General features: G+C 42.1%; 1 protein-coding gene across 1 annotated transcript in view; it reads right to left on the bottom strand.

Moving 5' to 3' along the window:
- Positions 1-18807, bottom strand: part of OPCML (opioid binding protein/cell adhesion molecule like) — a 1060877-nt gene that overhangs the window by 602973 nt on the left and 439097 nt on the right. The gene's annotated exons all lie outside the window — the stretch shown is intronic.

The following is an 18807-nucleotide window of genomic DNA, read 5'->3' as shown; positions in this document are numbered from 1 at the left end:
GGAAAACTTCAGGTAGGAGAAATAATCATGTGTTTCAAATACATAAAGAGCTGTCCAACTAGAATTAAGTAAATAAATCCAGTGAAACAGACAGCATTATAGGAGAATCACTTGAAGTCATTCATTCATTAAAAAAAATACTTTTGGGGGCGCCCAGGGGGCTCAGTCAGTTAAGCATCTAACTCTTGATTTTTGGCTCAGGTCATGATCTCAGGGTCCTCGGATCAAGCCCTGCATAGGGCTCCAGGCTGAGTGTGCAGCCTGCTTTGGATTGTTTGTCTCTCCCTCTGCCCCTCCCCCATTTGTGCATGTGCGCACACACACGCTCTCTCTTTCACAAAATAAATGAACATGTGTATACACACACACACACACATTTGGGGTTCCTGGGTAGCTTAGTTGGTTGTGTCCAACTTTGACTCAGGTCATGATCTCACAGTTCTCAGGTTAAAGCCCGGCATCAGGCTCTGCACAGATAGCAAGTAGACTGCATGGGATTCTCTCTCTTTCCTCTCTCCTCTCTGCCCCTTTCCCACGTGTTTGCATGCATGCTCTCTCCCTCTTTCTTTCTCTCTCAAATAAATAAATAGGTGAACCTGGGTGGCTCAGTCAGCTGAGCATCTGATTCTTGATTCCAGCTTGGGTCATGATCTCACAGGTTCATGAGTTTGAGCCCCATGTCAGGCTCTGCACTGGCAGTGCAGAGCCTGCATGGGATTCTTTCTCCTTCCCTCTCTTTCTGTTCCTCCCCAACTTGTGCTGTCTCTTTTTTCAAAATAAATAAACTTTGTAAATAAATAAGTAAATACAAATATATATAATTATATACACATACATATATATTTATATGTTTGAAACTGATTGAACCTGAGCTTATAAAGTACCACTCAGGTGCTAAAAGACTATTTATTCTTGGTGAGTAAGACTGGAAAGACGTCTGTCCTCTTAGAATTTATATTCTAGAAATCTTTGTAAAAGAGAAAAGAGGAAACATCTGAATGCATTCATAGTTCACTGGGCATCTGCCCTTTTGGCCTGCCCCATAGCCCTTTTTTGGTGAATAACACACAGATATTTCTTCCACAGAGCAACCTCTACATCCACATCAGTCCTGAGCCTCTGGAGGCAGGCTCAGGGCCTAGGCCCAGACCCTGAGATCACACTGTGCCCTTGGGGTTTAGCAATTGTTTCAGTGATGAAGAGGTGACTCAAGTCCTGTGAGAAGATTCATCTCCCTCCACCCTCAACCCCCTGCCCCACCCCATGCCATGACTCTGTGACTCTGGCGCCTGAAACCGGTTTTCCAAACTGTTGGAAGTAAGCCAGGAGCAGCTGGAGACCACCACGTGAGGAAAGCTTCCCTGGGAATAAAGTCAGCAGAGTACAAAACAGAGCCCAGTGGTGCAGAGATAGAGAGACTAAATCCTAATTACACTGTTTGAGCCTGTGAATCCTGTTATACCTGAAATCAGATCTACTTCTGGATTTTTGAGATACATGAATTAAATTTCTCTCACTTTTTTTTTTCTTAAGCCAGTTTGAGCTGGGATTCTATCCTTTGCAACCAAAATAGGTCTTGACTAAGGGCAGTTAGGAATTTCACCCATTTTCAGCTAGTCTTTTAAAGGGACCCTATCCATGAGGTAGATTAGAGAGTTTAGAGAGTGGATTGCTCTCTATCACTCAGCAAATTTAGGACCCTGGTTTCTCTGTTCTCACACATTTAAACTGATAATAATCTCAGAGTCTTCCTTCTAGGTTTGCTGAAAGGTTCAAGGAGATAATGTATGGAGAAAGCCTGGCACAGTGCCTGGCGCATGGTAAGCACTCAATAAATGGTAGGCATTATGATTGTGATGACAGTGGTTATTATCATAATAATCATCATAAACATTAAAATCCTTTCCTTGGTTCCACGCCCTCCCTTCCAGCAAGTGCCCTGTTTCCCTGCCCCCCTTCACAATAAAACTCTGTTTTAAAAATCACGTTGTGTTCTGTTTTGCACTTTTCACTTTCTATCCCCTGATTTCCATCTACTCCAATCAGGCTTTGTTCCCATTATGCTATTGAAATTGCTATTGTCAAGGTCGCCTGTGAACTCTTTCCTGCCAAAAACAATGATTAAAATTTCTCTCATTGTACTCAGCCCTTCAGTGGCATTGATCACAGTGGATGCATGTTTTCCCTAGAAGCATTTTTCTTACTTGATTCTGGTAAACCACTCACTTGGCTTTTCTACAACCTTTCTCTCTACTTTCTCTCTGTCTTTGCTGACTCATCTTCCATTTTCTGATCATCTCTCTCTACTTTAATCTGCCTTCTTCTTGTGTGGTCCATGTGAAACAAACACTCTAGTGCCAGGCTCCCTCCTCCATCTCACCATCCACACGACATCACCTGGATGGCTAGGAAGGCCCTTAAATACATGCAAGTTGAGCACAACTGACCTGTTGGTTCCACCATCCTTCTCCTTCCAACAAGTCTGTTCCTCCTCCTGTATTTTCCATGATGGTGAATGTCATGGCCATTCCTACTTTTTCAGGCCAAACTCTACACATCATCTTTGTTTTCTCTCTTCCTCATCATCATGTCCAATCTATCAGCAGATGCAAGCTCTAAGTCCTGAATTATATTCTTCCCCATTTGCTCCATTCCTTCCTCAGTCTAAGTACAGGACCACACAGCAGCCTCCTACTGGTTCCCATGCTTCATATTTGCCCCTAATGCTGAGAGTTCAGATCATGTCTCTGCTGCCTCAAAACCTCAGAAGCTTCCCATTATGCCTATTATATAATCTGAACATTCCCCTAAGACCATGCTTTATGTGGCCTGGAAGGCTGCTCTGCCCATCACTTGCCTACTTGTGCCTGCCTGCCTTCCTCACTGCGCCACAGCTTCGCAGGATGCTCCAGGTGTCCTCACCACTGCTCCCAGGTCTCCTCACAGCTGGCTTCTGATCATATAGTTCTTTGTTCCAATGCCTCCTCCCCAGAGAGGCTTTGCCCAACCATGCCACCCAAAAAACTCTCTTTCCCATCTCTATTCACTCTCTTTCTTGTGTTGTGCTCTATTGTCTTCAAATTATTTATTATTTATTTTCACCTATCCATTGGCTAACTTCCTTGGTTGGGTACATTATCACATAAGCATAGATGAAAGGCATATAGGGATTTAAAAGCACTGGCAGGGACTGTTCTGATCTATCGGTGAGCAGCAGGGGAACATCTGAGTCTTCTCTCTACTCATAACACTGTGGAGAGTTCAACTGTCTCCTTTCAGCCTACTCTGCAACTTTGAGTTGAGAAACATACTTTCAAGTGGTGACTTACTTCCTGGATGAATTGCCTTTGTTGTAAGAGAAATAATAATTTTAAAAATTTGACACTCAAAGTACTCCAACTATCATGGATTGGGGGGATTTGGCAGAGGAGGGGGGAAAAAAGTTACAAATAATTTTCATGCTATATTTGGCTTTGAATAAAAAGTCATCTGTGGTCATTCCTGAACATCTGATATGAAATTGATTGTAATTTCATAAACTATCTCATACCCTAATAGGAAAAAGACAGGCATAGGGAACATGAATACAGAATGATTAGCTGCATAAACATCTCAATCAATACCTGTTTAGAGTCTCTGGGGAATTGGAAATCAATAAGGTAAGCCAGATCAATGCTCAATCTCTCCCAAGATTCAGTAAATCTCTAATCATAGAGAGAATGTCTCTTTCTGTGAAAATGGAAATAAACCAGGACACATTAAAGAATAAATCTACTATGAAATTAACTACTAATTTCAAGGGTCCCCCAAATTAAATGTCTGGAGAAAATACCTGTTCTCAGGGCAGGGCAACATTCCTTTTTCAACTTGACTGGACTTTATCCTAAACTCTAAGACATTGTTGCCTGATTAATTCAACCTGATTCTGATCACGGTAAATCTCTGCCAAGCCCTCAAACATGTGCAGTGTTCAGATGATACTATATTAATTTTTAATTGTTATATATGGCTTAGTAAGTATAAAATCTCATTCATGGACATTGTTTTCTTCATAAAACAGATTTACAACTCCTCCAGGGGAGAGATATTACTACATCTCTCACTCTTTTATCCTCTGTCTTTAATTTTACTCAAGCAGGCTTCTATACCCTGTACACAGGTAGCCAGAATCTTATGTCAAGTGCTTGGCTCCAGGGCCTAAGGGAATACCCCTTACATAAACCCCATCACCCAAAGGGACAGTGTAGACCTCAGATTGGCATGGAATGTGATTAGGAATTGTGCAAGGCCAAAGGCTAGCTAGATATGATGGGTACACACTTGATCACATGTGCTGGTCATTCTGCTTCTAGGTGAACTGCTTTTCTAGTTCCATTCTTCACCCTTTCTGCCCTGCTCTGTGCCCGTGGAGACTGATCTCTACCGACATCATCAGCCAGGCTCCCTTGCCTTCAGCTTGTGGTTGGGTTTGGCCAATATTTTGCTCTAGCAGGAGATGGCAGGTGGGAAGAGAGAGGAGTTGAGGACCCTTAACCCAGTTGAACAGTCCTTTTCTCAAAGCAATAGCCCACACCAGTATTTCATCATCACATTTGCTTCCTGAATTCTGCCCATATCTTTGTCACAGTCCCTTTATTACATATTCTTCCATAAATGTATTGGATTTCCTACACAGTCTTCTCTGGTCTTCGTGTGCCCATTGAGGGTGTATGCACTGCCAAAAATATATTGAACTCGTACAACGTATAAGGCAATATTCTAAGTGTTTGTAATACACAAAACTAATAAAGCATCGTACCTTGTCTAACATTATAAGCTTATTTTCTTTATAACACATCATAGTATACTTTATCTTTACTGGTTTATTATCTGCCTTCCTCACCAGAATGGGAACATCTTGACTGCCAATACCATGTCTGTTTATTCAATATATATCCACCCAGTGCATGGCCAGTACCTTCCACTAATCTCATGTACATTTGTCAGTGCTTTTGAAAAATTTCAAGCTGACTAGTAAAGCTAGGTAAAAACTTAATGGTAATATAATAATGTTTGAATGTAACATGATTGAAGCTATCACAACATATAGGAGGAAGGGATTGATTCTGACTGGTCAGAATGAGGACATGAGAATAGAAATCTTGGGGAGAAGGTGACATGACATAAGACTTAAAGAATGAATAGAAGCTTCTCAGAAAGTAAGGGGGGCATAAGGGAGCATTCCAAACAAAGGAAACATGGTTGAACATGGGGCAGCAAAGATATAGAGGATCATGATGTGTGTGGGGGTGCTGGTGAACATCCTGATTATCTGATATACAGAAACATGGGGGTCCCTAGGAAGATTAGAGGAAAGTAAGATAGGAAAGACATGTTACACTGAGAATGCAGCACACCAGGGAAGAATTTAGAGAGTCTCTTCTTGCCTCGATTTCTACATTATGGTACCATTTCAGGGGCCTTCTTGTTTCAGTAAAAAGAAGCAGTCCCCCTCCCACCATGGCAGCATCTTAAAAGAATTCAATCTCAGAGGTCAAGGGCTCTGTCTAGTGTTAGCACCCCAAATGCCCCCACCCCTCCTTTGTGTTTCTCAGCATCTCCCAGGACAAGACAGCTTTTTGCTTAGGTTTCTGTCCATTGCTAAGAGTCTATGAATAACCTAAGTATTTTATATTATTTATTTGTTACTTTTTAAGGGTTCTTTATTTGTTTTGAGAGAGAGAGAGAGAAAGAGAGAGAGAGAGGAGAGAGAGAGAGAGCAAGTGGGGAAGGGGCAGAGAGAGGGAGAGACAGAATTACAAGCAGGCTCCACACTATCAGTGCAGAGCCTGATGTGGAGCTCAAACTCACAGGCCATGAGATCACGACCTGAGCTGAAATCAAGAGTCAGACACAACCGACTGAGCCACCCAGGTGCCACTTTTTCATGTTTTTTTCATGTTTTTTTTTTAGGTTTCTTTATTTTGAAAGAGAGAGAGAGAGAGAGAGAGAGAGAGAGAGAGGAGAGAGAAACCTAAGTATTTTGAAGATAAGGATAAAAATAAAACAGCAAGTTGTTTTTGCATAAAATATACAGAAGTAATAATTGCACTTCAGGAGACAAAGGAAGCCTGGTTTTTGAAGATACTCTCACAGTGGGTTCCAAATCAGTTGTAGCCTCACTGACCTAAGTCACCTCCAGTAGGGCCAAGGTTAAACCAGGAAATGACAATGCCAGGGAAACTTTGCTATAAGCTTCAGACATATGATAATTTGAAAAGACCTGCATTGTTGGTCATTGAAATTTACCAAATTTTTCTCCACGATTACCATGTGGATTTCTATCCTAAAGACTCAGTGGTAGGAACTATTGATTCTATGTAGTATCATTCAGAGGTCAATGCAGTAATATCACAGATAAACATTATGCACCTGTCTGCAGTTTGTATTGCCATCCTGACACTTGTTACCATATAGATCAAATATACCACAAAAGTCTCTGAGCCCAGCACCCTGATATTCAAAACATCTGCTGATTCTTTAATTTAATGGTTCTTAAAGTATTATCCATAGATCTCTGAGGGTCTCCAAGACCTTTCAGGGTATCTGTGAGAGCACAGCTATTTTCATAATGATATTAAGACATTATTTACTTTTTTTATCATGTTGATATTTGCACTCATGTGGCAGAAACCAATTTGCTTTTTGCAAAAGCAAAACTGCCAGGGCCTTAGCACAAACCACAGGATCAGCAGTGAATTGTGCCAGTGTCATTATGGTCTTCACCTCCAAACATTGTAACTCCCCAAAGCCAGTTTCACTTAAGAATGGCCTTCATTACGGGAGCCTGGGTGGCTCAGTTGGTTAAGCATCTGACTCTTGACTTCAGTTCAGATCATGATCTCGCAGTTTGTGAGTTCAAGCCCCACGTCAGGCTCTATGTTCACAATGAGGAGTCTGCTTGGTATTCTCTCTCTCCCTCTCTCAGGCCCTCAACTCCATCTCTCTCTCTCTCAAATAAACAAATAAATAAATAAACTTAAAAAAATAATGTCCTTCATTAAATACTAAAAAAAATTAATTTTATTAGATCTCATCTCTTAAGTATAAATGTTTTCAGTATTCTGTATAATGAAATGGGAATTTCACACAAAGCACTTTTCCTGCACACTCAAGTACAATGTCACAAGGAAAAGCACTTGTGTCTGAGTTGCAAGCTGAACTAGCTGCTGTTTTCATAGAGCGTGATATTTACCTGAAAAAATGATGGCCACTCCATAGTTATTTAGACTTGGGTACTTGCCAGTCATTTTTTCAAAAGAGAAGGAAGGAAGCCAATCACTTCATAGAAAAAAACCTGTATCTGTTGTCAATGCCAAAATTTTCAGGTGAAAATTAGAATTTTGGAAAACTTTTATCAGCTCCCATTGTCTTAACAGCTTCTAATACTCAGACTTCATGAATGAGATCTGTGGTGATATTCACAATTAAGGGACACGATTTTGAATTCTAGATTTGCCGCCAACTATCTATAAAACCTCTGTTAAGCCACTCCTCTCTCTGGCTCTCACATTCCAAAATTCAAAAACAAAATTAAGTTAGGATAAAGGATTTTTTTGCAGTTACTTCTAATTCTTACATTTATATTCTCTCATCTTCTGTCCTGTCCTTTCTTTTTTTTTCCTTCTCTCATACTCAGGTTTCAGAGCTTCTAAGCTTCTCAGAAAGAAGAGAGGATATTTGCTACCAGGGTCAAGAGGGAGTCCACAAAACTTCTAGAAGGGAATCAACTGTCTCCCTCATCATTACTGTACCTTGCACCATCAGAGTCTGGAAACAAGAGATTCTGACACATCACAATAGCCACACATTACCTATGTAGCCAACCACACACAGAAAGGCAGCTCTCCTCCACTCTTGAATTATAACTTAGCACCTGTGTTAAGGGTTTGTGCTCAGACCTGTCTACTCCCTGCTGAGGGCAAAGTCATGCCAAAGGATGGAGGGAGATACTCAGTGAGAGCCAGGTGTGGAGGGGAGGAAACGACCACCATGTCTTCAGTTTGCCAGCTCCACTGGGCCAAGGCACCTGCAGTCCTCCTATAGTGCAGACTGACAGAAACTGCCTGATGAGAAAAACAAGCATCCTGCTGAGGAGGAAGCCTCCCATTCAAAAGTGTAAGGGAAGGATGCTGAAAAGCCTTACCACATTTTAAAAGCACTGCTCTTTGGGCCCCACACAGAGGTCTGGAAAGGCTGTGAATAGCAGTTCCTCACTAAATGCTTGTTGACTGGGGGACCGACTGCATGCAGAGATGATGGTCATGTCAATCTCTGCCTGCATCAAAGTTTGCATTAACCAATGGGACTGCTGCCTTCGGAGGCTGCAGAAGCTGCTCTTAACCAAGCTGGCTCTCCCAACAAGGTCAGTCTCACCACCACTTCTCTTTACTATTGTTGAATTATCTTAAAGTGTGGACAAGAGGAATAAGAGCTGAGGAAAGGGAGGAGGAAGATATTCTTGCCTGGAGCTAGTTTCTTTGGTTGGTTTTCTACAAGGAAATCATCCTCTTTGTACTAATTTCTTTGTTTAAAACTGTCTGATTAAGTCTCCACAAATCTAGAGAATTGTTGGTAATGTCCAAGTGTTCTATCTCCTTTTCTTCCTTCTCTTTTCAGTCTGGCAGCCACAAGAACAAATCACAAGGTGGTTGTGCTTTGCTTCCTTATAGTGATATGGAGGAGGAAAAGAGAGGGGAAGTGGGGACAGAGTTGGGGCAGGAATGGGGAGAGTCCTAGAGACAACAAAAAAACATCCTTGTGGAGCTAAATTGCATTCAACATAACAAACTATCATCTTGAAATGAGTGTTCCAATTGAGTTTTGATGTAAACACTAATATTTCCTCCACTGAGCTCTGCTCTCTCAGACAATCTCATGTATATTTCACTATGTGTCCTACCTACTATTACACTCATACATCAAAGGATCTGAGGACAAGGAATCTGATTTTGAAAACATTATTCTTTTAAAGATTTATCCTCTCATCTTGACCACCTCCTCAGCTGGAAGGGAGAGGTTCTCCATAAATTATTTTAATGTGCCATGCAAAAGGGGTCTTCTAACCTTTTCTTCGGATAACTTTTCCACAAGTATAATTAGGTGGGGGCCCTTGATTTCATTTCTTTTCTTCTTTCCATCCATGCACATTAGGTATGTTCATAAATGGAACCAAAAAGTAAATCAAAAGGGAATATGGGGTTTTAAAAATGAGAATTTCAATGGTGCTTTAGAGGCAACCCTATGGAAGGAGGGCATGGGGTCTTATTTAGCTTCAAGAAGGGACACTAAAAATAATTTTCCAAAAAATTCTTAGAAATAAGTGTGAAGACACCTTTTAGAGGGGGTCCGTTAATCCAGCCTATGCTCAGTGTCATTTCCAAGGCTATTTTGTGCTAATCTCAATGGTGCTCAAGCTTCAGGTGTCCACCAACAACAGGATGCAGCCAAGCTTCTCACTCCTGTCCATAACTTCAGAAGACCTGTTTCTAAACATCTCACCCCCACTGCCTAGCCTCGACTCTTCCAAACTGGCCAAAACCTGAGTGAAAGTAGGTTCATGATAATCTGTTGAGCCTCACTATGTTAAATCTCATGGATCCTCATTGTCCACGTGTAAGTGAAGTCAGTATCAGTATCTCTTTATACCCTGAATTTCACCACCAGTATTGCAAATGGGCCTGAGAAGTTTTCCCAGAAACATTTGCAAATAATAGGATCTAACAAAATGGGGCTTAGATCGTCCTTTCTTGTAACATATTGGTTTCCAGTTTAGGATTTCCATGCCAAAGATTTGCAAAAAAGCTCTGGGCTTGGGGCACCTGGGTGGCGCAGTCGGTTAAGCGTCCGACTTCAGCCAGGTCACGATCTTGCGGTCCGTGAGTTCGAGCCCCGTGTCAGGTTCTGGGCTGATGGCTCAGAGCCTGGAGCCTGTTTCCGATTCTGTGTCTCCCTCTCTCTCTGCCCCTCCCCTCCTTCATGCTCTGTCTCTTTCTGTCCCAAAAATAAATAAATGTTGAAAAAAATTTTTAAGAAAAGCTCTGGGCTCAAAATGTTATGCCTTGTCCATTCTCTACTCTGTACCCTCTCTTCTCAATAGATGAAGTCTTCTGATCCTCATCCATTTGACATGTCACTAAGACAGGACTGACTGAGCAATCTTCTAGGAGGGGACACCACATCACTCTTACTGCTATTTCAGGCTTGATCTCCTGTACCCTTTCCTTTTTTAAAAAAGTTATTTATTTATTTATTTTTATTTTTGAGAAAGAGAGAGAGAGCATGAGCAGGGGAGGGACAGAGAGAGAGAGGCAGGACAGAAGATCTGAAGTGGGCTGTGCACAGACAGCAGAGAGCCCAATGTGAGGCTCGAACTCACAAACAGTGAGATCATGACCTGAGCCGAAGGCAGATGCCTAACTAACTGAGCTACCGAGGCACTGCTCCTGTCCCCATTTTGATTTCAGACTGTCTCGACAACCACACCACTAACACCAATTTTGATAACTCCACCCAGGCATCATTCCTGTGTTTGAGGTGCTGCTTTGGTAGACTGTATTCCATACTTCTCTGTCTATAAATGGGCTTCTGTCTTTTTCCTATTACCACTGCATGTAGCCAGCCTGCAAGAGTAGCCTTGGGCTCCCCTGGTGTGGCTGCTCCCAGATGCCCCTGCAGAACCCCAGTGTCTATGGAGACAACTGCTCCATCCTTATATCTGCCTAGTATCCATCACCATCATTCCACACTGAACTTCTCTGGGTTTTTAGACATCATGCTGTCTTTCTGTTGTATTCTAGTTACTCTGTCAGCACCTCCTGGTGCACCGCAGGATCTGTCTGTCAAGACACCAGCTATGCCAGTGGCCAGGTCTAGTCTGTCCTTCTCCTTCTTGCCCCTTTCTGATTGCACCAGTCTATAATAGTGAACCAGAGTGGTGAAGTCCCGAGTTAGAACTGACAGTTTGTGTCCTGCTAAGGGAGAGAGAAGGAACCCAGTGGTTGGTTCTCTCAGGCTCTGGCTACTCTCCAGAGGTCTCTTTTCCACCTGTCATGTTTTTCTTGTTAAGCACAACAGACTAGACAGCATCTCATGGTGTCAAAAAGGCATAAAGGTACACTGTACTCTTATAAAAAGTCTTATGGATCTGTATTCCATGGCTCTGTGAGATTTTTCAGTGATGTTCATGCAGTGAGACTGTGAAGCATGTCTGTGTTAGCACTCTTTTAATAGGATTTGAATGATGACTTTGGGTCTTATTTATATGCTGTAAGGTTTTCATCAGCCTCATTCTCAAAAAAAGGTCATTTACAGAGCAGTTTGGGATCATTAATATGAGACAGATCTTCAAAGCAGTTTCTGAATTGAGAAAAATTTCCTGGATGTTTTTGTCAAACTGGTTAACCATGAGCAGGATTTGATCACTTGAATGTGTCAGATGCAGACAGGGCTAGGAAGATACTGCTTTAACATCTGTTTTTCAAAAAATGGTTTCCTAAAGCCCCTTCTGTTTGGGCTGATTATACAGAAGGGGCTGGAGGCAAAAAAAAAAAAAAAAAAAATAGAGGTGGCCCTGATGCAAAGGAAGGAAAGAATGGTATATAGAGTCAGGGTTTTGGAGGGGCAGGTAAGGCCCCAGGTAGAGAATCAGACAAGACTTTGGAGGGGAAGTTAAGGCCTGGCTAGGCAGTTAAACAAGGCAAGGAGGGGGCAATAAGGCCCCAGATAGAGTCAGATAAACATTAGAGTGGCAGGTAAGGTTCAGGTAGAGAGGCATGGCGAGGAGGGGGAAAATGGCCCTGATGTGCAGGGACAGGAAAAGCAGATGACTCCTGTAATGAGAAGGCTGAGGAGCTGAAGAAATGATGCCTGATCAGAGTGCAGTTTCTTAGCTCATTTATAGAGGTTTGTCTCCACTTGGTGGGCAGTCACTAGCACTACACATCCACTCTGCATATCAACCTTATGGGGCTTCCTGGCTGAGGCCCAAGTGCAGCTGGCCTTCCCATAGGACAGGAGTCAGTACCTGTCAGCCAGACAATGGGTGGGTGGGTAGTCCTGCCATATTGGAAGCGCAGAAGTTTGCTGCAGCTATACAGCACCTGGTAATGTTGCTTGTGACCTGGGAAAAGTGTGGAGAGCCAAAGGGGGAAAAAGAGCTAAAAGCTGGATTCTACAAGAGACTGTGTCTTTTAGAAGTCCCCTGTGGCCACTCAGAGGCCATCTTTCTTTGGTGCCTCCCACCCCAGAAGTCCATTGGAGGGAGAAATGCACTCTATGTTGTGAATATGCTTTGTGAAATTATTTCCTAGGATGGATTGACACCAAGCTTGCCTTTCATTAGGAGCAGATGAATGGGACTATAGGGCTGTATCAGGATCATGTTTAGTAAGAACCTCACAAATTATAGATCTCTTTGAGGGCAGGGCCAGAATCTTATTTGTTTTTGTAGCTACATTGCCTGACATGCAATAGTCACGTGCATGTAAGAAAGTGAATGTAATGCAAGAAATATTCAAAAAGCTTTTATTCATTTACTCCAAAAACATTTATTGGAGGCCTACTATGTGCTAAAGATATATAACACTGGCCAAAACAGATAAAAATCTGCTTTGGAGTCTGTATTCTGTCACTGAGGTAGACATTCATCAAGTTCCATCTGTAAAATATGTTCAATAATGATAAGTACAAGGAGAAAAAGAAAACAAGGATGGAGGAATTGCCAGGGGTCTGAAGTGGGGTGCAAATAAGGATTGCTATCCTCAGTGATGAGCATAGCTTGTGGCCCCAGATGGAAGAGAGCAGGATGCATAGGAAATGGTTCCAATCTGGTTCTTGGAAAAGGAATCATTGTGTTTATGCTGGATGTGGGTGGGTGTGAAGCCCCACGGGGAACAGGGGCATTGTTATGAAAGAAAGTGGATCCCTGTGCCAAGCCCTGGGCCAGGCAGCTGAAATAGAGCTACAAGATGTAGGGCAAAGTGGGAAAGTGCACTTCTAAACAATGTATGCAAGTGCCTGCCAACCCACCAATATAACGAGGTGGCATTCGAAGGGTGAATTTAGAGGATGCACCCCACTGCTGCCTGTGTTCCTGGGGGGCCTCTGTCACCTAGTCAGCCTTCCTTCCTGAGGCAGGCCATCCCCATGGCACTGCCCACAGCACAGGGGAGCCCGGAGCATATGACAATGCTAAAAACAAGTGAATGCTTACATGTTATTTCTCCTATGTAAGTACACTGTTATGTTTTTTCTTCCAGCACAGTGGCCAAACTTGGCTAGAAAGGGCACTGGCAATAAGCCTCATCATGGAGCCCTGTGGTCCATGATAGTCTTACACTTGTCTGCAGTCTTGGCAGACAGGGAACAAAGATTACAAAGGCCCTCTGTCAGCCTCTCCCTGGGTGTCTTCTCAGTGTGGACAGGGTACTTTTAGTGGACTTACAAGGTGGGGTGGGATATGAATGATTACAGAGGTAAAGTTCAGATACTGCCTTGGTCATCTAGGCCAAGGTACCTGCCCACTCACAGGCAGGTGCATTGCCAGCATGTGCTTATGCTCCTAAGCTCCTTTGTCCAGAGTGCCCTCCTTCCTCCCTCCACCTATCTAAACTCTTCATCCCTCAAATCCTGGATGAAACCTTCCTTGAGCCTCCTCTTAACACGATTGCTCAGAGGCTGAACCCCAACACGTACAGCTTGGCAGCCCATTTTGTCTTATGAGATCTTTCCTGTGACTACCTCTTCTCTCCCCAAACAGTGTACTCTGCTTGAGAGGAAGGCTCCTTTAGTTGTTCCTTAACTCCCTGATAGGAGAAAAACATCCCCTGGGCATAAAGACCAGAGAGGCCCAGAATCCTGTTTCCTCAGTCCATTTAGGACTGTGTGCCAGCAGCCCCCTTTCGATAGCACTGCTTACCAAGGAGGGGAGCATATCCAGGGTGAATGGGAAAGTGAGAGATACCCTGGCTTATCTCACCTCTGCTCATGCTAACAGCCATTTCCCTTGAGGGGAACCAATCCTATAACCAGTGAACAAAGTGAAACTTTAACTCATAGCCCTTCTCCAAACAGTAGAAATACTCTGTAAACACTCAAAATAATGAGCTAACAGTACTGGAAAGAGACTTTAGAAAATGCCAGTGCCCACCATACACTATCCTTTAAAGAAGATGTTACTTAGGTCCAGAGAGGATACAACACTTGCTAGAGCTTCCTTGTTAGTTCAAGGAACCAAACTTAGAGTGCCTGACCTAAGTCTTGAAATATTTTCAATACATCTGGCTAAATACACTTCCAAATCCTGACTCTGGCAGTCAGCAACAAGGAAGTCACTGTATACCATGTGCAGCCATTGGAATACCCTGGGGTTCCATTCATCCATCAAATGATGCTGCCACCTCATGTCATGTATCCCCCACATCCTTGTAAAACTGTACTAAGATGATAAAGATGAAAGTGATCTGAACAGTAAAACCAGTAAACAAATAAAATAGAAAAAAAAAAGGTCAATAATGAGCTGTACAATTGGTTCTAAAGAATCACTGAGTTCTTTTTTTTTAATTTTCTTTAGCGTTTATTCATTTTTTGATAGAGAGACACAGAGTGCGAGTCAGGGAGGGGCAGAGAGAGAGGGAGACACAGAATCCAAAGCAAGCTACAGGCTCTGAACTGTCAGCACAGAGCCCAACACGGGGCTCGAACTCACAGACTGCGAGATCATGACCTGAGCCAAAGTCGGACGCTCAACCGACTGAGGCACCCAGGCACCCCAAGAATCACTGAGTTCTTATTCTCTACTTTGTGGCTCAATTAAGGTATAAAGTACTTTAGAAATTGCAGAACATGGCTATATATAGAATATATATTCTATATATATTCTCTCTATATATATATTCTATATATATTATATTCTATATATATATAGAATATATTCTATATATATATATATATATATAAGCACAGTGTCACAACCATTTTTTTTAAGTATGTATAATTAGTGCCATTTACCAGATTGGGAACTGAAGCTCAAAGAGGTTAAGACATTTGTTCAGAGTTCTATAGTCAGTAAAGGATATAGCTTGAATCTGAATAGGACCTTCTGTATCCAGGTTCCAGGTTCCAGGCTCTTCCTACTGCAAACTACTGCTCAATGTTCCCATTAAAAGCCACAAATTCTAATCTATTTAGAGGGACTCTCTGGGGGTTGGAGTGAGGGACCGTTGAACCTGGCAGCTCTGACCCCTGATGCTGGCTGAAGCTTTGAAAGAACTCAGAATCAGCAGAATTGCAATCCGTTTTCAAGTGGAACAAACCCTTGGATTGAAGAGAACTTCAGAGATGTGCTAGCCTGAATTTCTTATTTCACCAAGGGTAAACTAAGACTCAGAAGGGCTGAGGGATTTGAATCAATTGTATGCCCAAATTTTGCACTTTGGCAAAATGGTGACTTGGATAGAGGTGTCTTTTGTAGCCTTCCATTATCCTATTCACTGCTCCCTCTTGCCATCCTGTTTTCCTTCCCTCAGGGATCAGCATGCTCATCCCTGATGCTCTATGTGGCTCAAACCCAGTTCTGCCGGTTCCTGGAGTGAGGTGCTGTACATCCTACATTTCAAAATCCGTTCTTCCTTGGGGAAATATTCATGATATATATATGCAATATCTTATCAACTCTGCCCTATAGAGAAGTTTGAAGGATGATCAGTTTTACAAATTTATTTATTTTGAGAGAGTGTGTGCAAGGGGGGGAAGGGGAGAGAAAGAGAGGGAGAGAGAATCCCAAGAAGGCTCTGCACTGTTAGTGCAGAACCCGATGTGGGGCTCAATCCCATGAACTGTGAGATGACAACCTAAGCTGAAATCATGAGTCAGACACTTAACCAACTGAGCCACCCCGGTGACCCAAGAATGGTTATTTTTGAGGGTGGAGTTATAGATAATTATTACCTTCTTTTCATTTTGTTCAGTGTTTTCACTTTTGGGGAATTTTAATAAAGAAAATGTACTTTCTATTTTTAAAATTTTATTAATTTTTGACAGAGAAAGAGAATGAACACAAGTGATGGGGAGGGGCAGAAGCAGAGGGAGAGGGAGAGAGAATCATAAGCAGGCTCCATGCTCAGCACAGAGCCTGACCTGGGCTCAACACAAGGTTCGATACAGGGCTTGATCTCACCCACTCACCCATGTATTTTCTTTCTAAACATGAAATAATATGCTTTTTTAAAAGCCTTTTCTCAGCACGTTGTCACAGCCAAAATTGATCTGATAAACTTATTTATATTAAGGTATCAAAGATTGATGCCAATAGTTTGTGTATTGATTCCAGCTCAGCATTATAACCTAGTGTACTTCCTTAAGCCAACATTCTGAAGCTCTATGTGAAATCAAGACATTCTGGCTTATTTGGAACAGAGCTTAGGATTCGGGCAGCGGGGGCATGGGTACCAGGAGTTGAAGAAGACCTCAAAGCTTGCTTCAATAATTTGCCCTAAATTGCCACAAGATTTTTCCGTAATAAATCTGAGCTAAAAACAATCTGATTAATTGGATTTTTATTTACAGAGGGGTGATTTATAGCAGCAATAGTCTTCTTGATGTAGCAACCATAGAGGAGAAAGCCAGTTCTCAGCATATTTCTTCATCAAAATTCATGTCTCTGTTCTTGCAATGCTTCCTATTTAGCTTCTGATTTCTGATAAATATATATCCATGAATTATCTGGCACAAACACTTGATATGTTGCCCCATATCATGTGGATTTACATGTTCCCCAAGCGTCCTGATAGCTTGATTCAAAGGAGTTATGCTAATGAAGAAAATTATAGGGACGTGACACATAAATACCTGAGACGATTCTTAGCAGATGGATATTTTGGCATTCTCTGAATATATGTATACATAAATGAACACATCTGGTTGACATCGTACTGTGTTCAGTTAGCCCAGATTCTTTATATGCTCATTTTCCATGCTGGTAAAGGTCAAGGTGCCCTAGAAGAAACCTATGAGCAACTAAAGAGGTAGGTAACAGCACTCAAAGATCTTTAAGCGAGTAACCAGTTTACACTTAGGTCACAATGAAAGATGAAGAGACCAGATTAGAATCAAGAGATAATTACTTACATTATCATAGAATAACATCATTTGGCACTAGAGGGATCAAAGAACTTTTGAGATCTTCAAATCCAACATCTTAATTTATAGAGGGAGATAAAATATAAATTTACTGAGATATTAGCTAAGAAGTAGAATGGTGTAGTGAAAAGAACATGAGCTTTGGAACCTAATAACATGTATTTAGATTTAATTTACCATGTGCAATAAGTGGAGAACCTTGGGAAGGTTAATTTAAACCACAAAGCCTGTCTTCCCATCTCCAAAATAGGCATAATAATAGCTAAATCAAAAGTAACTGTATGGAATAAATAAGGCACGGGGATGAAAGGTACAGTACAGGGAATATAGTCAATGGTACTGTAATAGTGTTGTATAGGGGCAGAGGTAACTACACTTGTGGTGAACACATAATAACATATGGACTTGTCAAATCACTGTGTTGTCCACCTGAAACTAATGTAACACTATATCAACTGTACTTTAGTTAAAAAAAAAAGCTACTGTGAGGGGAAAATGCAAGTAAAATGCTTAACATTATGACTGACGTATAGTAGTCATTCTATGTTTTAAAAAGGGACAGAACCGGAGCTAGAAGAAAATTACTCATGGTTTAGTGCTGTGTCTTTACCAAGCCAGGGAAGGTTCATATCAGAATTACTTGCAGTAACTTTTCAGAGCACATATGCCACGCCTTCCGATTCATGACAGAGTGGTACCCCAAGACCATAGCTGGGGTACGTGGGGAGTGGTGGCTTGTGTGTGTTGGCCCCAGGTGTAGACACCAAGAAAAGATTTGCACAAGACTATCAGAATAAAGGTGTGCCTGATCTACACAAAATGGGAGTGAGCACAAGGGGAACGGGGCCAGGACACTGTATATGAGCCATAACATGTAGATAAGAGTGTGTGAGAGCATGTGGACCTAAGTGCCTATGTGTGTGTGTGTACGCATGTGTGCATGTACATGTGTAAGCTTCCAAAGGGGTCAATTGCACTCCCTTTCCTGGGCAGGAGCAAGCTTCTGCACCTCTGGATGGTATCACAGACACAGATGTAGAGGTGCAAAGACTATTGACTCTTAGAAATGCTCTATAATAGTCTACGGTCATACCACCCTGAACGCGCCTGATCTCATCTGATCTCGGAAGCTAAGCAGAGTCAGGACTGGTTAGTACTTGGATGGGAGAAATACCCTATGATAATTACCGTCTTAGAACTGCTCTCTCCTTGCAGAACCCAATATGATAGCAAGCTCAGAGGAGGATGGAGGCATGTGAGCAATTCTGGCACCATCCAAGCTGATACTGTGGCTCTGTCTGGGAGAAGAAAAAAAAAAAAATCTACCATCTCCTGATGAACAAATGCCAATCCCCAGCTCTCTGCTAAATTCCACTTCTAACAAGTAGTGGGGGGCTGTTTAGTTGGTGTCCTTAGTACATATTAACAATAAATAAAGCTTCAATAAATATGCAAAGCAAAAACTAATTTAAATTGACATTTGTGTGGGGTGGGGTGAGAAAGAGTCCGTTACACCATAAAGTGATTTAGGATATATTACCTTGGGCATCTGCATTACAAATTTACCTCTCATTACAGCTATGTTAACGGGAAAAGGCAGCTTCTCAACAACATTCAAGGCAGAGTTTA

This window comes from Acinonyx jubatus, chromosome D1 (genome assembly GCF_027475565.1).
Source record: "Acinonyx jubatus isolate Ajub_Pintada_27869175 chromosome D1, VMU_Ajub_asm_v1.0, whole genome shotgun sequence".
Classification (NCBI taxonomy): Eukaryota; Metazoa; Chordata; class Mammalia; order Carnivora; family Felidae; genus Acinonyx; species Acinonyx jubatus.
This window is presented reverse-complemented; position numbering and strand designations above follow the sequence as displayed.